Source organism: Phalaenopsis equestris, unplaced genomic scaffold (assembly GCF_001263595.1).
Source record: "Phalaenopsis equestris unplaced genomic scaffold, ASM126359v1 Scaffold001159, whole genome shotgun sequence".
NCBI lineage: Eukaryota > Viridiplantae > Streptophyta > Magnoliopsida > Asparagales > Orchidaceae > Phalaenopsis > Phalaenopsis equestris.
The window spans coordinates 1-8,864 of record NW_018165598.1 but is presented as its reverse complement, the minus strand read 5'-3'; positions in this window follow the sequence as shown (position 1 = coordinate 8,864).

Here is an 8,864-nt window from a genome sequence, read left to right as displayed (position 1 = left end):
GGTATACTTCCATACCATTTTCTAAAATTTGATGTCCCAAAGCTATTCCTCCTGCTACCATAAATTGGCATTTTTTCCTAATTAAGAACTAAATTTGTTTCTTCATGGCACTTAAGAACTTTTGATAAATGTTCTAAACATAAGTCAAATGAAATTCCAAACACTAAAAAATCCTCCATAAGAATTTTAATTCCTTTTTCAATTAAATCATATGAAATAACCATCATAAAACTTTAAAATGTAGAAGGTGAGTTACATAAACTAAAAAGCATTCTCTTAAAAACAAATGTACCATAAGGACTAGTAAAAGTTGTTTTCTCTTGATCCTTAGGAGCTATTTGTATTTGGTGATAATCAATATATCCATCTAGAAAATAAAAGTATTTATGCTTAGCTAGTCTATCTAGCATTTGATCTGGAAAGGGTAGTGGAAAATAATCTTTCCTTGTTGTGAGGTCTAATTTTCTATAATCAATGCATATTTGTCATCCTGTGACTTGTTTTGTTGGTATTAACTCATTATGTTCATTCAAAGTCATAGTCACTCCTCCTTTCATAGGAACATAGTAAATTTGACTAACCTAAGCAGTATCTGAAATAGGGTAGATAATTCCAGCATCTAACGGCTTTAAAATTTTCTTCTTTACAACTTCTTTCTTAATAGGATTCAATCTCCTTTGAGGATTAGCACTGGGTTTGCAATTCTCTTCCACATGAATTTTATGCATACAAATTGAAGGAGTGATTCCTTTTATATCAGCAATTGTCCATCAAAAGGCTTTCTTATAACTTTTTAAAATCTTCATCTAACCCTCTTCTTCTTCTGTAGTTAACTTTGAGGAAATTATAATGGCTAATGTTGAGGAATCACCTAAAAAGGCATACTTGAAATGTTCAGGAAGCAACTTAAACTCAAGTTCAGGAGGTTTTTCAATTGATGGAAAAAAAGACGAATCTTTCCCTCAAAACATTCTCGAACATAATTTGAATCTTCCTTATGTAAATCCTTATATTGATCTAGTTCAACTTCTTGCTCGTGTTCCAACTCTTTAATCTCATATTTCTCTTTATAATTTATTTTGAAATGACATTCACTTAAATATCTTATAGTATCAATTTGATATCATTCATCATCTTAATCTTTTGCAGGATACTTCATTAATTTTGAAATATTAAATGTAACTGTTTAATCATTACCGGGCATAGTTAATTCTCCTTCTACACATCTATCATTGGTCTTCCTGTGGCTGGGAAAGGTCTCCCCAAAATGATAGGTATCTCTTTATCTTCCTCCATATCCAGCATAATGAAATCAATAGGAAAGATAAATTGATCCACTTTTACTAAGACATCTTCTATAACTCCTTTATGATATGTTATTGATTTATCTGCTACTTGCAGAGTTATAGTAATCGGGGTTGTTTCTCCTAATTCCAATCTGTTAAATATTGATAATGACATAAGGTTGATGCTTGCTCCTAAATCACATAAAGCTTTCCCATAAAATGTGTCTCTTATTGCATGGGGAAATGTGAGGGTAAAGCTACCGTGATCTTTAAGCTTTTTAGGAAGTTTTTTTTTGAATTATTACACTGCACTCCTCACTAAGTGCAATAGTCTCATTATCTTCAAACTTCATTTTTCTGTTAATAATATCCTTCATAAACTTCACATATCTTGGCATTTATTCTAAGGCTTCAAAAAATAGAATATTAATTGTAATTCCATGTGGGAGGAGATTTCTTAAAAAATTACAGAAATTTTGAACATTGCTTATACAACCTTTGTCATTGAAGCCTATGAGGAAATGAAGATGGTAGTTTTTCCAAATCAATTTTAAGTGGAGAAATAGGTCTTTCTAAACCTTTTGGAGCTTCCTCTTTTGGTTCTTCAATCTCATCTCTCTCCACTTCAGTTTCCTTTCAAACTCTACCTTCCAATTCTCTTCAACTTCTAAGTTGAACAACTTTTACTTGCTCTTTATTCTGGTCTTTCAGATTTATTCCTGTATTACTAGGAATTATTTCTTGAAATCTATTACTTAATGAATTTCCTATTTATCCTTGTTAATTCTCAATATTTCTAATTGTAGCTCCTTTACTTTGTAACTGATTTCCCACTTGTAACACCACTTCTTCTATAGACAACTTTTTCTCCTTAAATTGTGGATTACTATTGAAACCTGGAGGATAAGTAGGTCTATAATTATTATTCCCTTGGTTGTTCCAGTTTCCCAGTGGGTGGGTTTACTTGATTGTTCCCCCATTGCTGATTATTACCACATGTATTATTATTCCAATTGAAGTTGGGATGCTTCTTCCAATCTGGGTTATAATAATTTGAATATTGGTTATGTTTCTTGTTATTTATGGCACTCAAAGTTTCTAATGATACTTGAGAATCTACCATTTGGCCTAATGAATTCTCTTCAATCATAAGAATTGGTTGAGAAAAACTCATTCCAAATTGGTCTAACTTCCTTGAAATTATAGTAACTTGATTTGCTAACATGGCAAAAGTATCAGTTTCATGAATGTTTGCTACTTTCTTAAGATTTACCAAAGGCCATTGAAAATTAATGGTAGCCATCTCTTCTATTAAAACATAAGCATCATTAAATGGTTTTGACATCAAAGAACCACCAACAACGAATAATTGATCTAAGAGATGTAGCTAATCCATTGTAAATTATTAACCAATCTGGTATAGCATGGTGTGGACACTTTCTTAAGGGTTCTTTAAATCTTTCCCATGTTTCATAAATAGATTCCCCTTCAGACTGATAAAAATATGTAATATCATTTCTAAGCTTCGTAGTCTTTGATGGTGGAAAATGTTTAGCAAGGAATTTATGTGCTATATTACTCCAAGATCTGATAGCTCCAGGTAATAATGAATCTAATCATATCTTAGCCTTATCCCTTAGTGAGAAAGGAAATAATTTAAGTCTTATAGCATCCTCTGATACACACCATATTTAAATGTAGCACACAATTCTATAAAATTGGCAAGATGTAAATTTGGATCTTCAGTTGGTGCTACCCCAAACTGATTATTTGATGATTATTTGATATTTGATATCATTTAGATAATAGCACGTTTATGCTCAAATTAATTAGCCACATAGTAGGTTTTAGAAAACTACAATGAAGTTCATCCACCGTAGGGTTCACATAATCTCTTAAAGGACTAAATTTTTACTAAAATTTTTAACATTTTTATTATTTTGATTTTCAATTTCTTGAAATTTTTCAATATATTTTAATTTTTTAATTTTTCTAATAGTTCTCTCTATTTCAAAATTGTAAGGCACAAGTCCTGTGGAACTTGCACTACACATACATTACTATAAATTACAATAAAATAAAACAAAATAAATGGAAAAAAAAACACACTAACAAAAACCTTATTTAAAAATAATACTACAATATTCCTAAAATAATTCTTAAAGTTTAAATAAGACTTACTAAAATTTTTACTATACAAAAATTTCTTCTTTTGAAAATATTTTTGCAAATTACTATTATATTTCTCCTCCTGTCCGACAATGACGCCAAAAACTTGATCTCGATATTCTATATAGATAGAAGTAAAATGCAATCTATGTGATTATATGATTAATTTCTTTAACAGTTATTTTGCCAAAAGCTTGATCCAAAGCAAAGAGTAGGTAAAATTTTCACTATGAATCAAATAAGAATGCAGTTATAATATTTCAAGATGGGATACTATGCAAGCATATGTATCGTTATCAAGTAATATAGAACTTTTTGATTAGGTCTCAAATATTGAACCCACAATGAGGATTTGATTTAAATAACAAAATACATATCAATATATATTCTTACTCAAACTTAAGATGCTATAATAGAATAAAAAGTTTGATTCTTTTTATGATTTTTGTTAATTGAAAATAAAGTAAGCAACGAATTAGCTTAACTAAAATACTTGCAAGATGAAGGCAATATAAGTAAAATATTTTTTTCTTTATTTTGAATTAGTGATAAATATAGAAATTTAGTTGTGGAAGTATGTTAAATGTGTTGTGCCAAATAGGAGCAATAATATTCTTTACCCTTACTAGAGATGTTATAAAGAACATTGGCTAATCTATAGTTTTAATAGTCTTGAAGGCCGGCTAGGTACTTTAGAGTTCCCCTTCTCTCTCCACTTGAGGACTAACAACTCATATCAAAGCCTAAAACTATAAATCAAATTGGAGGCTTTAGTCTGTCACTCTAAAATCCTCTAATTCTACACTATTGAAAATACATTTCCCTATATATTTGCACTCAACCCCATGAACTACATTCTTATTCATGAAATCAATATGTGATTCTAACTATTTGTTGACTAAGACAATACCATCTCAGATCTTACATGTTCTCACAACATATTTTAACATCTTAATTGGCCAAATCAAGAAGTAAATGAAGTGCAAGGTTTTGAATCATCACAACTTCTTCCAACATTGAAGTATAATACTTCACACATCTTTTTTTAAAAATTTAATAACTACCCAGAATTCATGGAGAAAACACAACCGCACATGAGTTTAAAAGTAGAAATCAAGCAAAAAAAACAAGAAATCTAAATTTAAAATGAAGTGTAGTCACAAAGATAAACGCTTATCTCAAATTCTCTCCACCAAATGTCCTGAAGTTCCTTTAAATTTTCTAAATAAAATAAAATAAAATAAAGGTGGTCGGCGGAGGTCGCGGTGATGGGCGGCGGTCGCGGCGATGGGTGGTGGTGGTGGTGGCGGTGGTAGTAAGCTTTGGTTGATGGTTGGTGGCCCTTTTTTTTGGAAAATATAAGTCTTTTCTCATTAAACTTCAAGGGGTGTCTTGGTGTCTCTTCAAAAGGTATCTCCATTTAATGAATCTTCTAGAAGTTGCCTCCTCATTCTTTTCTCATTAAACTCCAAGGGGTATCTTGGTGTCTCTTCAAAAGGTATCTTCATTTAATGAATCTTCTAGAAGTTGCCTCCTCGGAAGCTAATTGAATAAATTTTTGTGTCCATGGGCTATTTTCCATGTTTTCATCAAGGGTTTCTTCAAACACCTTTTCAAAATTCTGCTCCAATTAAATATTTCTTCAAGTAACTAACTTTGGTGCTTAAGCGCGAGCTACTTTTCGCTTAGGCGCCCCAGTTCATTTTTGCTCTTAATTTGACCTTTTTTTTACTCCTTTTAGTGTTTTCATTTATTTGATTTTACCTACAAGAAAAATACACAAATAAATTTTATCAAAGCACAATATCTAAAAAATAGGTATAAAATTGTATATAAAAACACTATATATTTTAGGTGTATTAGTTGTCAATATCAGACATTACCTCATCCCCTAATGTGACCACTTCTAGTTGAACATAGATAGTGTAAGTTCATCCTCATGTTACTCATCAAGTAGGTTCATGACCCTGCTTAATGAAAATAAGGTTAGATAAAGAAAGCAATAGAATTGATGTGGACTTGTCCAATGTCCAAACTCAACATGTTACTTGTAATACTCAAATCTGATTGAGAACTAAGTTATAGTGGACTCATCAATAGCCTTCTACAAAAGAGAATAAACCAGCCTAGTCATGACTAGAAGTTAAGGAATCAACTCCCTCATGAAACACCAACATCAAAACCATTCACCCTCACCTCTAAACATCCAAAATCAATACCAATCATATCAAATCTCATTGAACCTGAAGTTAACAAATATACTCACAAACAAACATGAACACAACACACTAACACAAATAAGCATGGGGTGCCTCCCACTAAGCACTTGGTTGAACCTCTTCAGCCCAATGAATCTAAGTGGTATTCATGTTTTAGTTGCTCACATTTGTTCTCTTTAGGGTTTATCTCAGTGAATCTAGGAAGAATTCATCCAGGAAAACTGCTAATTGTAGAATTAATCATTCCCAACTAGTTTTCTATATTCCTAATTGCTATCCCATGGCTATGCTGCTAACATTCCATTTAAGGAACAACACCTTCTAACGATGAACTCTTCTCCTTAAATCGTAGGTTAGTTAAATCCAGGAGGATAAGATGCTCTATAATTATTAATACCCTGGTTATTTCAATTTTCTAAAGGATTTGCTTGCTTATTTCACTGTTGTTGGTTTCCACCAGTAGAATCATTATTCTAGTTAAAATCAGGATAATTCTTCCAACTTGCGTTATAAAAATTGGAATAAGGGTTGTTCGGTCTGTTGTTAATTGCATTTTAGGTCTTAAATGATGAAGTTCTAGAATAAACCATTTGTCCAAAAAAATTTTGTCAAGTAGTGGAGGTAATTGAGGTTGGTTCATTCTAAGTTAACTTAGTTTGCTAGACATTGCTACAACCAAAGAAGCAAGAACTGAAAATACATCCGTATCATGCACAATGACTACCTTTCTAGGATTTACCCTTTCACCAAGCCATTGGAAAGTATTTGTAGCCATCTCTTTAATTAAAGGGTAAGCTTCATCAAATGGCTTAGACTTAGTGAACCACTAGCGGTGGCATCAATGATAGATCTAAGGGAATGATTCACATTAAAATTACTTATTTTATATGCACATTTTATACCCATTTTTGAGGATATTATGTTTTAATAAAATTTATTTTGTATATTTTTGGTTACAGGTTAAAGAAAAAGAATTTAAGAGCAAAAAGGAGAGAAAATACATCAAAAACCATAGAAAATTGCCAAAATCAGCCAAACTGGCGCCTAGGCGCCATATAAAGGTTGCGGCTGGCGCCTAGGCGCGATATTTTTGGCGCCTAAGTGCCAGAGTTGGTTTCTAGAAGATTCGTTGAACGAGACCAAATTTTGAAGAGATGTCTGAAACAACCCTCAGTGATTTTTGAAGTTCTATAAATAGGGATTAATTCTAAACATAAAAGGAGAGTTTTAGAGTCGTTTTGAGAAGGTGAGGCACCCATATAGAGTGGGCGGCCACCTTAGTGAGGTTTTGTGAGTCTTTGTGATTTCTAGAGTTTTATGATTCTTATAAGAGTCGATTGGAGTTAGGGAAGTCAGGGAACTTCAAAGAAGTGCTTGGGGAAATATTTTAAATAAATATTTGTATTTTTCTTTTTTTAAATATTGTACTTTGGATTTGAGTTTTACAAATATGTTTTGGCTTTTTATCCCATGCTTGAGTTGCAATAATCCTTTCTCACAAGCATCTTTAGATTAAAATTAAATTCCTTAATAGCCTAAATTGCTTTATGCTCTAATTCTACTGGTAAGTGGCATGTTTCTCCAAATATTAATCTGTATGGGGACATTCCTATAAGAGTCTTATAAGTAGTTTTATATGCCCACAATGCAGTATCTAGTCTAGCAGACCAATCCAATTTATAAAGATTTACATCATTTTCTAAAATACGTTTAATTTCATGATTTGATATCTCTGCTAGACCGCTAGTCTAAGGATGATAAGCAGTAGAGAATCTATGCATAATATCATATTTCTTAATTAATTTTTTGATTCTCTTATCCCTAAAATGAGATCCTCCATCAGTAAAAATTACTTTTGGCATTCCATATATTGTAAAAATATTTTTAAATAAAAATTTAGAAACACTCCGAGCATCACATCTGGTACCACAATAACTTCAATCCATTTGGACATATAATCAAAAACAAGTAATATATATAAGTTTCTAAATGAAGGCATAAATGGTCCCATAAAATCTAATTCCCATACATAAAAAATTTCAACTTCCAATATGTAATTTAGAGACATTTCATTTCTTCTAGAAATATTTCCTACTCGTTGACATCTATCGCACATTATAATATATTCTTTAACATCTTTAAAAATAGCAGGCCAATAAAATTTAGCTTGCAAAGTCTTAGATGCAGTTCTATTTTTTCCAAAATGTCCTCCAAATTTAGAATCATGACATATTTCAATTGTCTGTTGAGTTTCTTCATAAGGCACACGTCTTCTAATAATTAGATCTTTACATTATTTATATAAATATGGGTCATCCCAAAAATAGACTTTTGAATCATATATGATTTTTTTTTTGTGGAATTTTCAAATCAGGTGGTAAAATATCATTTACAATATAATTCACTATATCAGCATACCATGGTATATCCATTTCATCAATACTACATAACTGTTCATCAGGGAAATTTTCTAAAATTTCATTTGCAAAATTATTTAATATTCCTATTTCTATCCTATACAAATGACCTATAAAAATGATAAGCTATTTGATTATCATTTTCCTTTCTGTCAATCACAGTAAAATCAAACTCTTGCATAAAAGTATCCATCTAATTAATCTTGGTTTAACATTTTTCTTTTGCATTAAGTATTTAATAGCAGAATGATCTGTATGAACTATACATTTAGTTCTAATTAAATAAGGTCTAAATTTATCAAAGGCATAAACAATAGCTAATAACTCTCTTTCAGTAGTAGTATAATTAATTTGAGCATCATTTAGAGTCTTATATATAACTTTAACAAATTTATCGTGCATTTTTCCTAATACAACCCCAATAGCATAATAACTAGCATCACACATTATTTCAAATGGTTTCTCCCTGTTGCGAGAAATGGTCTCCCTAAAATAATAGGAATCTGTTTATCTTCATTCATATCCAATACTATAAAGTTTATAGGGAAAATAAATTTATCCACTTTTACTAGCAAATCTTCTATAATTATTTTTGGATGAGTTATTGAATAGCTTTAATTTTCTCTTTATTTTGATCTTTTGGGCTTCTCAACCCTTTAACATTAGTAGGCCGTGGTAATTTTTCTATAACTTGGATTTTTGCAGAATCAACTGTCATGCCTTTTTCAAAAGTTCAATACCTCTGTCGGCACTATTTTTGGTGTGGGGTTTGC